Source organism: Leptonychotes weddellii, chromosome 2 (genome assembly GCF_054177405.1).
Source record: "Leptonychotes weddellii isolate Sample4059 chromosome 2, ASM5417740v2, whole genome shotgun sequence".
NCBI classification, from domain to species: domain Eukaryota; kingdom Metazoa; phylum Chordata; class Mammalia; order Carnivora; family Phocidae; genus Leptonychotes; species Leptonychotes weddellii.
The window spans coordinates 50,889,260-50,903,228 of record NC_138370.1 but is presented as its reverse complement, the minus strand read 5'-3'; the positions used below and the strand labels follow the sequence as shown (position 1 = coordinate 50,903,228).

General features: G+C 36.3%; 1 long non-coding RNA gene across 1 annotated transcript; it reads left to right on the top strand.

Annotated features, from left to right (window-relative positions):
• Nucleotides 1-9,002: 9,002 nt before the first annotated feature.
• Nucleotides 9,003-11,623, top strand: LOC115940237 (uncharacterized). The gene is made up of 3 exons (XR_014142498.1): nucleotides 9,003-9,146; nucleotides 9,239-9,353; nucleotides 11,132-11,623. It is a non-coding gene; the product is annotated as an uncharacterized LOC115940237 (long non-coding RNA).
• The last annotated feature ends 2,346 nt before the right edge of the window (nucleotides 11,624-13,969 follow it).

Sequence of the window (13,969 nt, the reverse complement as noted above, 5' to 3'; positions counted from 1 at the left end):
AAAGAACATACTATTTTTATTGATGAGACATTTCACACAAACCTCATGGTAAACACAAAACAAAGTCCAGAGCAAAGATGCAAAACAAAAAAGGCGGAAATGTGGAAATCATCATAGACAACTACCAACTTGAAAAGGTAGACAGAAACACAAGAAAAAAGTAACAAAAATACAGACCCATGAGAAAATAATAGATAAAAAGGCAGTAGTAAGTCCTCTTATAATCAGTCTAAATGTAAATAGATTGAACTCACCATCAATAGGCACAGTGTCTGGATGAATTAAAAAGCAAGACCCAACTATATGCTGCCTTCAGGAGACTCATTTAAGGTCCAAAGACAAACATATGTTCAACATCAATGGGTAGAAGATGATACTCCAAGCAAATGATAATTAAAAGAAAGTAGGTGTATTCCCACTTATATCAGACAAAACAGACTTCAAGTCAACAATTGTAACAAGAGACAAAGGTCATTATATAATGAGAAAGGGTCAATATATCAAGAAAATACAATAATCATGATTAAATATGCTTCCAAAATCTCAGTACTAAAATATATTAAGCCAATACTAACAGATCTTAAAGGATAATTAAACAACAATATAATAATAGTGGACTTTAATATCTATCAGCAATGGCTACATGGTCCAGACAGAAAATAAAGAATCATTAGAACTGAACCACATGCTAGAACAAATGGACTTAACAGACATATATGGAACAGTCCATCCAACAGCAGCATAATACACATTCTACTTGAGTACACATGGAACATTCTACAGGATAGATCACAAGATAGACTATAAAACTAATCTTAGCAAACTTAAGAAGATTTGAATTATACCAACAATCTTCTCTGATCACAATGGCATAAGAGGAAAGTAAGTAGATCTTCAAATATGTAGAAATTAAGCAACACACTTCTAAACCAAGAAGTCAAAGACGAAATCAAAAGGAAAATAAAAATTATCCAGAAACAAATGAAAATAAAAATACAATATATCAAAATTTGTGGAATGCAGGGAAAGCAGTTCTAAGAGGCAAGTTTATAGCAATAAAAACATATATTAAGAAATTAGAAAGACTTCAAATCAATAACGAATTTCATGCCTCAAAGAACTAGAAAAAGAGGAACAAATTACATTCAATGTTAACAGAAGGAAATAATAAAAATCAGAGCAAAATAAACAAAATAGAGACCAGGAGCTTGGGAGTCCAAGATGGCAGAGGAGTAGGAGACCTTAATTTTGTCTGGTCCCAGAAATTCAGCTAGATAGCTATCAAATCATCCTGAACACCTGTGAACTCATCTGGAGATCTAAGAAGAGAATAGCTGCAACTCTAAAAATATAAAAGCAACCACTTTCTGTAAGAATGACAAGGCAGAAAAACTCACCTCAGGAAAGAGAATAAGAGGCAGTACTGACTGCAAGGGACCTAATCAGTATGGACATAAGTATGATGCTGGAACTAGAGTACAGAATAGTGATTATAAAGATACTACCCAGGCTTGAAAAAATAATAGAAGACACTAGAGAATCTCTTTCTGGAGAAATAAAAGAACTAAAATTGAACAAAGTCTAAATCAAAAGGCTATTAATGAGATGCAATAAAAAAAATGGAGGCTGTAACTGCTAGGATAAATGAGGCAGAATAGAGAATTGGTGATATAGAAGACCAAATGATGGAGAATAAAAAACGTTGAGAAAAAGAGAGATAACTAACTACTGGATCATGAGGGGAGAATTTGAGAGATAGCTGATACCATAAAGGGAAATAATATTAGAATAATGGGGATCCCAGAAGAAGAGGAAGGAGAGAGGGGGGCAGAAGGTATATTGGAGCAAATTATAGCAGAGAACTTCCCTAATCTGGGGAAAGAAAGAGATATCCAAGTCCAGGAGGCACAGAGAACCCCCCTCAGAATCAATAAAAATAGCTCAACACCCCAACATATAATAGTGAAACATGCAAATCTCAGAGACAAAGAGAAAATCCTGAGAGCAGCTTGGGACAAGAGGTCTATAACCTACAAGGGTAGAAACATTAGATTGGCAACAGACCTATCCACTGAGACCTGGCAGGCCAGGAAGGACTGGCATGCTATATTCAGGGTGCTAAATGAGAAAAATATGAAACCAAGAATATTTTATCCAGCTAGGATGTCATTCAAAAAAAACAAAACAACTTCCAGGACAAACAGAAACTAAAAGAATTTGTGATCACCAAACCAGCCCTACAAGAAATATTAAAAGGGATCCTCTAAGCAAAGAGAGAGCCCAAAAGTAAGGCCAGAAAGGAATAGAGACAATATACAGAAACAGTCACTTTACAGGTAATACAATGGCACTAAATTAATATCTTTCAATAGTTACTGTAAATATAAATGGCTAAATGCCCCAATCAAAAGACACAGGGTATCAGATTGGATAAAAAAGAAAGACCCATCAATATGCTGTCTGTAAGAGACTCATTATAGATCCAAAGACACCCCCAGATTTAAAGTGAGGGAGTAGAAAACCATTTATCATGCTAATGGACATCAAAAGAAAGTGGGGGTGACAATCTTTATATCAGACAAATTAGATTTAAAACAAAGAGTGTAATAAGAGATGAGGAAGGACACTATATCATAATTAAAGTGTCTATCCAACAGGAAGATCTAACAGTTGTAGATATTTATGACCACAGCATGGGAGCAGCCAATTATATAAGACAATAACAAAACTAAAGAAATACATTGACAGTAATACAATAATAGTAAGGGACTTTAACACCACCCTCACTGCAATGGACAGATCATCTAAATAGAAGATCAACAAGGAAATAAGGGCTTTGAATGACACAGTGAACCAGATGTACTTCACAGATACATTCAGAACATTCCATTCTAAAGCAATAGGATACATTCTTTTCTAGTGCATATGGAACATTCTCCAACATAGATCACATACTGGGGCACAAATCAGGTCTTGCCTAGCACCAAAAGATTGGGATCATTCCCTGCATATTTTTTGACCATAATGCTTTGAAACTGGAACTCAATCACAAGAGGAAATTTGGAAAGACCTCAAATACATGGAGGCTAAAGAGCATCCTACTAAAGAATGAATGGGTCAACCAGGAAATTAAAGAAGAATTTTTAAAATTCGAAACAAATGAAAATGAAAACAACTGTTCAAAATCTTTGGGATGCAGCAAAGGCTGTCCTAAAAGGGAAGTATATAGCAATATAAGCCTTTCTCAAGAAATAAGAAAGGTCTCAAATAAAAACAACTTAACCCTACACCTAAAGGAGCTGGAGAAAGAACAGCAAATAAAACCTAAACCCAGCAATAGATGAGAAATAATAAAGATCAGAGCAGAAATCAATGAAATAGAAATGAGAAGAATGGTAGAATAGATCAACGAAACTAGGATCTGATTCTTTGAAAGAATTAATAAGATTGATAAATCCCTGGCCAGACTTATCAAAAAGAAAAGAGAAAGAACCCAAATAAATAAAATCATGAATAAAAGAGAGGAGATCAAAACCAACACCTAAGAGATACAAACAAGCATAGGAACATACTATGAGCAACTATATGCCAACAAATTAGGCGATCTGGAAGAAATGGATGCATTCCTAGAGACGTATAAACTACCAAAACTGAACAGGAAGAAATAGAAAACCTGAACAGACCCATACCCAGCAAGGAAATTGAAGAAATACTCAAAAATCTCCCAACAAACAAGAGCCCAGGGCTGGATAGCTTACCAGGAGAATTCTACCAAACATTTAAAGAAGAACTAACACCTATTCATCTGAAGCTGTTTCAAAAAATACAAATGGAAGGAAAACTTCCAAACTCTTTCTATGAGGCCAGCCTTACCTTGATCCCAAAACCAGACAAAGACCCTACCAAAGAGGAGAATTCCAGACCAATATCCCTGATGAATATGGATGCAAAAATTCTCAACAAGACACCAGCCAATAGGATCTAACAGTACATCAAAAGGATTATTCACTACAACCAAGTGGGATTTATTCCTAGGCTGCAAGCATGGTTCATCATTTGTGAATCAATCAATGTGATACACTACATTAATAAAAGAAAGACAAGAACCATATGATCCTCTCAATAGATGCAGAAAAAAACAGTTGACAAAGTACAGCATCCTTTCTTGATTAAAACTCTTCACAATGCAGGGATAGAGGGGACATATCTCAATATCATAAAAGCCATCTATGAAAAACCCACAGTGAATATCATTCTCAATGGGGAAAAACTGAGAGCTTTTTCTTTAAGGTCAGGAACATGGCAGGGATGTCCACTATTACCACTGCTGTTCAACATAATACTAGAAGTCCTAGCCTCAACAATTGGACAATACAAAGAAATAAAATGTATCCGAATTGGCAAAGAAGAAGTCAAACTCATTCTTTGCAGATGACATGATACTCTATGTGGAAAACCCAAGAGACTGCACCCCAAAATTGCTAGACCTCATACAGGAATTCAGCAATGTGGCAGGATATAAAATCAATGCACAGAAAACAGCTGCATTTCTATACACTAACAATTAGACAGAAGAAAGAAAAAATAAGGAGATCCCATTCACAATTGCACCCAAAACCATAAGATACCTAGGAATAAACCTAACCATAGAGGCAAAGGATCTGTACTCAGAATACTATAAAATACTAAGGAACAAAATTGAGGAAGACACAAAGAAATGGAAAAACATTCCATGCTCATGATTGCAAGAACAAATATTGTTAAAATGTCAATGCTACCTAGAGCAATCTACACACTCAATGCTATCCCTATCAAAATACCATCAACTTTTTTGACAGAATTGGAACAAATATTCCTATAATTTGTATGGAACCAGAAAAGACCCTGAATAGCCAAAGGAATTTTGGGGGGGAAATGGTGACATCACAATTCTGGACTTCAAGCTTTATTACAAAGCTGTAATCATCAAGACAGTATGGTACTGGCACAAAAACAAACACACAGATCAAAGGAACAAAATAGAGAACCCAGAAATGGACCCTCTACTCTATGGCCAACTAGTCTTGGACAAAGCAGGAAAGAATGTCCAATGGAAAAAAGACAGTCTCTTCAACAAATGGTGCTGGGAAAATTGGACAGTCACATGCAGAAGAATGAAACTGGATCATTTCCTTACACGATACACAAAAATAGACTCAAAATGGATGAAAGACCTAAATGTGAGACAGGAATCCATCAAAATCCTAAAGGAGAACACAGGCAGCAACCTCAGCTGCAGCAACTTCTTCCTAGACACATCACCAAAGGCAAGTAAACAAAGGCAAAAATGAACGAATGGGACTTCATCAAGATAAAAAGCTTCTGCACAACAAAGGAAACAGTCAACAAAATCAAAAGACAACCAACAGAATGGGAGAAGATATTTGCAAATAACATATCAAATAAAGGACTAGTATCCAAAATCTATAAAGAACTTATCAAACTCAACACCCAAAGAACAAATAATCCCATCAAGAAATGGGCAGAGGACATGAACAGACATTTCTCCAAAGAAGACATATGAATAGCCAACAGCCACAGGAAAAAATGCTCAACATCACTTGGCATCAGGGAAATACAAATCGAAATGCACAATGAGATACCACCTCACACCAGTCAGAATGGCTAAAATTAACAAGTCAGGAAACAACAGATGTTGGTGAGGATGAGAAAGGGGAACCCTCCTACACTGTTGGTGGGAATGCAAGCTGGTACAGCCACTCTGGAAAACCAGTATAGAGGTTCCTCAAAAAGTTGAAAATAGAGCTACCCTACGACCCAGCAATTGCACTACTCGGTATTTATCCCAAAGATGCAAAGGTAGTGATCCAAAAGGGTATCTGCACTCCAATGTTTATAGCAGCAATGTCCACAATAGCCAAACTATGGAAAGAGCCCAGATGTCCATCGATAGATGAATGGATAAAGAAGATGTGGTATGTATTTACAATGGAATATTATGCAGCCATCAAAAAAATGAAATCTTGCCATTTGCAATGACATGGGTGGAACTAGAGGGTAGTATGCTAAGCAAAATAAGTAAATCAGAGAAAGACAATTATCATATGATCTCATGGTATGCGGATTTTTAGAAACAAAACAGAGGATCATAAGGGAAGAGAGGAAAACATGAAACAAATTGAAACCAGAGAGGGATACAAACCATAAGAGACTCTTAATCTCAGGAAACAAACTGAGGGTTGCTGGAAAGGAGGGGGGTGGGTGATGGGGTAACTGAGTGATGGACATTAAGGAAGGCATGTAAAGTAATGAGCACTGGGTACTATATAAGACTGATGAATCACAGACCTTTACCTCTGAAACCAATAATACATTAAATGTTAATAAAAAATTTCAAAAAGAAAAAGAAAAGAAAAAAAGAAATAGAGACCAGGAAAACAATGGAAAGGTCCAATGAAACCAAAGCCTGGTTCTTTTAAAAGATAAACAAAGCTGACAAACTTTTAGCTCGACTAAGAAAAAGAGAGAAATAACTCAAACAAACAAAATTAGAAATGAAATAGGAGACATTACAACCGGCCCTACTGAAATAAAGAGAATTATGATGCTATTATGAACAATTATATGCCAAAAACTACATAACCTAGAAGAAATACACACATGTCTAAAAACACACAAGCTACCAAGACTGAATCAGGAAGAAATAGAAAATCTGAATAGACCAATAATGAGTCAAGATTGAGTCAGTTATTTAAAAACTCTCAAGACAGAAAATGCCACAGCCAGATGGCTTCACTAGTGAATTCTACCAAACATTTAAAGAAGAATTAATACTAATCCTCCTCAAACTCTTCCAAAGTATCAAGAAAGAAGGAACAATTCCCAGCTCATTCTATGAAGCCTTGATACCAAAACCAGATAAGAATATTCACAAGAAAAGAAAATTATAGGCCACTATCCCCGATGAATATAGATGAAAAAGTTCTCAGCAAAACATTAACAAACCAAATGCAAGAACACATTAAAAGGATTATACACCATGACCAAGTTAAGATTTATCCCTGTGATGCAAGGATGGGTTCAATGTATGCAAATTAATAAATGTAATTCATCACATCAATAAAAAGAGAGATTAAAAATTACATAGTTATCTCAATAGATGCAGAAAAAGGATTTGACAAAATACAACATCCTTTCATGACAAAAACCCTTAAGAGATTGGGTATAGAAGGAACATACTTCAATATAATAAAGGTCATATATGATAAAGCCACAGCTAACATTATAATCAATGGTGAAAAATTGAAAGGGTTTCCTCTGCAATCAGATATAAGACAAAGTTGGCCACTTTCACTGCTCCTATTCAATATAATACTGGAATTCCTAGCTAGAGTATTTAAGCAAGACAAAAAAATAAAAGGCCTCCAAATTGGGAAGGGAGAAGTAAAATTGTCACTATTTTCTGATGGTATAATCTTATATACAGAAAATCCCAAAGAGTCAATCAAAAAACTGTTAGAACTAATAATTTCAGTGAAGTGGCCGATTGCAAAATCAACTTATAGAAATCAGTGGCATTCCATCACACTAACAATAAAGCATTGGACAAAGAATTAAAGAAAATTATCCCATTCATAGTATCATCAAAAGCAGTAAAGTATTTAGGAATAAATTTAGACAAGGAAGGAAAAGAGCTATATGATGAAAACTTTACAACTTTGCTGAAAGAAATCAAAGAAGACACAAACAAATAGAAAGATATCCCATATTCATGGATTGGAAGGATAAGTATCGTTAAAATGGTCATACTACCCAAAGCCATCTACAGATTCAACACAGTCCCCCTCAAAAATACCAAAGCCACTGTTCATAGCAATAGAAGAAACAATCCTAAAATTTATGTGGGATGCCAAAGACCCCAAATAGCCAAAGCAATCCTGAGATAAAAGAGCAAAGCTGGAGGTATTGCACTTCCTGATTTCAAACTATATTACAAAGCCATAGTAATAAAAACAGTATGGTGCTGGCACAAAAATAGCACATAGATAGACCTATAGAATAGAATAGAGAGCCCAGAATTAAATCCCAGCATTTACAATCAAATATTTGACAAGGGAGCCAAGAACATCCAATAGTGGAAGGATAGTCTTTCAACAAATGGTGCTAGGAAAACTGGAGAAAGACATAGAACAATAAAATTAGACCCCTATCTCACACCATTCACAAAAAATAACTCATAATCGATCAAAGATTTAAACATAAGACCTGATTCCATAAAACTCCTAGAAGAAAACATAGGAAAGAAACTCACTGGTATTGGTCTTAGCAATGATTTTTTGGACATGACACCAAAAGAAAAAACAACAAAAGCAAAATCAACGAATGGGACTACATCAAACTCAACAGCTTATACAGAGCAAAAGAAACAATCAGCAAAATGAAATGGAAGCTTACAGAATGGGAGAACATTTTTGCAAACCATATATATCAGATTAGCAGTTCATATCCAAAATATAAAGAATTAACACAACTTAGTAACAAAAAATCAATAAAAAATGGACAGAAGAACTAAATAGACATTTTTCCAAAGAGGACACTAAAAATGGCCAACAGGCAAATAAAAAGATATTCAACTTGCTAATCATCAGGGAAATGCAAATCAAAACCACAAGGAGATACCACCTCACACATATTAGAATGGCTACCATCAAGAAGACAAGAGACAACAGGTGCTGGTTAGGATGTGGTGTAAAAGAAACCCTTCTACACTGTTGGTAAGAATGTAAATTAGTCCAACCACTATGGAAAACAGTATGTGTGGGAAATAGAACACCACAGCAACCACTGGTGCATGTTCATTCAAACTCCGAAATCTCTGAGAAAACTGGAGATTGCAGGGTTAAAAATAACCCAAAAGTATCGGAGTGAAATGCCCTTGGGACATGTGTGGTCAGTTCTAAAGTAGGCAGCAGAAGATGTTTTGTAGATAGGAAGCCAGCTATAAACAGCACACTGGGCACTCCCCTCTTGGTTCCTTTATTCTGTTTTAAAGATTCTTCTGTGCTTGACTAATCCTGGGTACATGGAGGAATGTGCCTTACTATGCCCCTGCTGTAAATCATTATAGATCCATATCACTGTAGAAGGTATGTAAGAGTATGGAAAATAAACCTGGGCACCTCAGGCCGCTCGCTCGGGGTCCCCTGTGCCTCGCTATACTGTCGTCTCTTTTTCTCAGTTCATTCGCCGCCCCAGGTCCCCGACTCTCTGAGGTCGACAAGTGGCGATGGAACAGGGACCTGAAGCCCCCATCAAGGAGTGATCCGCCAGCGCTAGGAACCCTACAGACGGTGGTAAGTAGGAAAGTTTATTACAGGGTTATGGGGCAATCAAATTCGAAAGCATCAGGTTTTGCTGCATTGATACATCATTTTCTTAAAGAATATGGAGCAAAAGTTACTAAGCAGCGCATAGAAAAATGTTTGGAAACAGTAGTAGAATATAATCCTTGGTTTCCAGAAGAAGGCTCCTTAGATAAGGAGACTTGGGTCCGAGTAAAAAATAATGGCTTAAGGGCTATGAGACAGGGTGAAAGGATTCCTCTTGATTTTTGGCCCATTTGGGCTTTAGTAGGAGTGCTGATCAATACTATGGAAACTGGGGATAAGTTATCTCCGGCTGAGGTTGCTAAGGAAAACACCAACTCTTTACATACATATGAACTAGATGATGATACTTTATAAAAGGCTAAAACTGAAAGTAAAAAAAAATTTGCGGCTCCACAGTCCCGGCTGCTACCCACGGCCCTTCCGCTTTTAACGGAGGACCCCGCCCAAGATGATCAACCTCCCTCCGCAGTAGATTCATTTCCTCTTAAACGATCCTCTCCAGCTCTCTCACCTCTTGAAAAGGAACTCCGACGGCAAGGGACTAATGATTTGTTTATGGCTTTCCCCATAGACGGAACACAGGCTGTTGGTCCTGTCTATGAGGGATTAGATTTAAATACCTTAAGGGAACTAAAGAATGCTTGCCACTTGTGTGGACCCACAGCTGCTTATACTATAGAGATTTTGAAAGCTTGGACAAATTCTGGGGAGCGGATCCCTTATGATTGGCATATGGTTGCACGGGCTTGCCTTAAGCCACAAGATTTATTACAATGGAAAATGTGGTTATCGGATGCAGCCTATATGAAACCCCGGGCGAATCGGGCTAACCCAGCCATGCACCATATTTCTTTTGAAATGCTCACTGGCATCCTTACATTTTTATGCAGGAAACTTCTCAAGGACATCTCAGTCCATGAGTGATTATTGGTTCACTTACAACTCTTCGCTATCCATACAAGCCTGTGTTCATTTACCTTATCTCATCGCCATAGGGAAACTAGAAGTTAACTATACTATAAAGAGCATGGACTGTCCCAACTGCCGATTGTATACCTGTCTTAATCAGACCATCCCTTTTAACAGCAGTGTGGATTCCATCCTTCTTCTCCAGGCCCGTATGGGGGTCTGGATCCCAGTAAATCTCACAAGAAGTTGGGAAGAAAACCCTGTTGAAGGTCTCATGTCAAAAATGTTGAGTGAGTTACTCTCCCGCAGATGACGTTTCGTAGCTACACTAGTACTTGTCACTCTGGTATTGCCTCAACAGCAGCAATAGCTGGGGTGGCCCCGCAAACGTCCTTGCAGACTCATGACTTCGTGAAAACCTGGCAAGAAAAATCACGCAAAAGAGTTACAGTCGAAGGTTAGTGAGTTGGAACAAGTGGTAAAATGGATAGAGGATCAACTTGTTGACTTACAACAAGTTTTTCTCAAATGTGATTGGAATTCCAGTTCGGTCTGTGTGACTCCCTATCCCTTTAATGCTTCCAAACACACTTGGGAACAAATTAAATATCATTTGCAGAACATCCATGGTAATTTATCTTTAGACATTCAGACTCTACAACAAGAGGTGTTTGAAACCTTTATGGACCCAAAAACCCAATATGGACAACTAGCCTCCGATATCGCTCATGTTTTGGAAGGTCTGGATCCCCGAGGATGGTGGCAAAGTATCATGCATAGTTTTAGTAGCTCACTCTTTGCAATGTTAATATGTTGCCTTATATTTCTTGTAGGATACTGCACCCTCAAAAAATGAATGAGTGCCCCAAATCTCCATCACAGAGTGCTTACGACAGCGGCTAATTTGAAAAGAGAAAGGGGGAGCTGTGGGAAACAGAATGCCACAACGACCACTGGTGCATGTTTGCTCAGACTCCGAGATCTCTGAGAAAACTCGAGATTGCAGGGTTAAAAATAACGTGAAAGGATCCGAGTGAAATGCCCTTGGGACGTGTGTGGTCAGTTCTAAAGTAGGCAGCAGAAGATGTTTTGTAGATAGGAAGCCAGCTATAAACAGCACACTGGGCACTCCCCTCTTTGTTCCTTTATTCTGTTTTAAAGATTCTTCTGTGCTTGACTAATCCTGGGTACATGGAGGAATGTGCCTTACTACACCCCTGCTGTAAATCATTATAGATCTATATCGCTGTAGAAGGTATGTAAGAGGATGGAAAATAAACCTCGGCGCCTCGGGCTGTTTGCTTGGGGTCTCCTGTGCCTGGCTATACTATCGTCTCTCTTTCTCAGTTCATTCGCCTCCCCAGGTCCCCGACTCTCTGAGGTCGACAAATACGCAGTTCCCTCAAAAAGTTAAAAATAGATCTACCATACAATGCAGTAATTCCAATTCTGGGAATGTATACCCAAAGGAAATGAAAACAGGATTTCAATGATATATACACACCCATGCTTCTCACAGTATTATTCACAATAACCAAGATATGGAAAGACCCAAATACCCATCAATGAATGAATAGATAAAAAACATATGGTACATATAAAAACAATATTATTCAGCCACAAGAAAGGGAGATACACTGCCATTTGTGACAAAATGGATGGACCCTGAGCACGTTAAGCTAAGTGAGATAAATCAGACAGAGGAAGTCAAGTATTGTATAATATCACTTATATGTGGAATCTGAAAAATGTCAAACCTATAGAGAAAAAAAACAGAGTTAAATGGTGGTTACCAGGGTGGGTAAAGGAGGGATAAGACTGATGGTGATTAAGGGTACAAACCTGTAATGAGTAGTAAATATGCAATAGAGGTTTAGTGTACAGTAAGATGAATATGATCAATAATACTGTAATATAGTGATAGAATGTGAGAATGATAAAATAGTGCTTCAATGGCAATCATATTACAATATATAAATGTGTCAAATCAATACTCTACACTTTAAAATTGCAAATTGTAACATGTCAAATTTATCAAAGAATAAATAATAAAGTCATAGTCATCAATGCAAAAAATTTATTTCCTTTGTACAAACTTTGACTTTTATTAAAAATAATTTAAAAATAATATCCAAGTTGTATAAGATGAATAAGTTCTAGAGTCTGATGTACAATATTATGCCTACAGTTAACAATACTGTATTGTACACTTAAATATTTGTTGAGGGTAGATCTCATGTTAAAATGTTCTTTGCATAAAAGTATATGTGTTATATATCCATGCATATTATAGCAAAATAAAAACTTTTTTCATATGGATTACCTAAACAATAAAAAATATAAGTAGAATAATAAAAAATATAATAACCAAATTACAGAAATAAAAGATAAAGAATTATAACTATCATATATGTAAAACAAATAGTTTGTAACATCAAATGAATACAGAAACTTGAGAGGATAAAATCTCAAAGATAAAATTGATACTTTATGATTTCAACAAAAAGCACAGTATGGGGAGAGTAATAAGTATCAAAACAATAGGTTTAAGACTACATTGCTTTATATGGAATGGTTTATATTACCTTTAGTTTCACAATTAAAGACTGTTTTTAACAACCAACTAAAGTAATGACAGTTTTGGAATCTGTCCAGGCAAAATCATCCTCTGTATTTAAAAGTACTTTAATTATAAGCCATATCTTCTGAATGTTATTACTGGAAAACAGCCGTAATTAACTCCATTGCTAAAAAAAGAGAGAGAGAAAAATCACTACATACAGAATTGCACCAGAACTTCACAAAAATTAAACATTCTGTAATAAAAAAGGTATTTGTAATATTTTACCATTGGATTTGACATAATTAAATTATGCATATATATTCAGCCTTTGCTCTTTATATGACTAACAATACAGTGTTATAATGTTAGAAGTGAAAATCACTACACCATCAAATTTTAAAGGAAAAAATAATATTTGCAGTTAAAGAAAATGTGCTTTTTATGAAACTGAAAAAATATAGGAATAAAATCTCTAAGTATTTGATTAGTTATTTGCTGATCTGGAAACACCTACAATTTTATTATAACTGATGAAGAATTTCTGCCAAAAGAAAAAATAAAGTAACAAAATAACCACCCTAGCTTCTGCCTCAGTAATAATCAAGGAGAAACATGACTGAAGCGTGATGAAACGAAGCATTTTTCAAGGTTTTCACATAATGAGTCTCTCTGCAGGTTTTCTCAGCAGATTTTTTCCTCTGATGAGTTCATGCTTCTCATGCAAGCAACGATTGAGAAAAATAGTAAAAGAAAATGTACTCAAGACAATATTTTATTTTTTAATTTTATTTTATTACGTTATGTTAATCCCCATCCATTACATCATTAGTTTTTGATGTAGTGTTCCATGATTCATTGTTTGTGTATAACACCCAGTGCTCCATTCAGTACGTGCCCTCTTTAATACCCATCACCAGGCCAACCCATCCCCCCATCCCCCTCCCCTCTAGAACCCTCAGTTTGTTTCTCAGAGTCCATAGTCTCTCATGGTTCGTCTCCCCCTCCAATTTCCCACCCTTCATTTTTCCCTTCCTACTATCTTCTTTTTTTTCTTTTTTTTACCATATAATGTATTATTTGTTTCAGAGGTACAGGTCTGTGATTTATC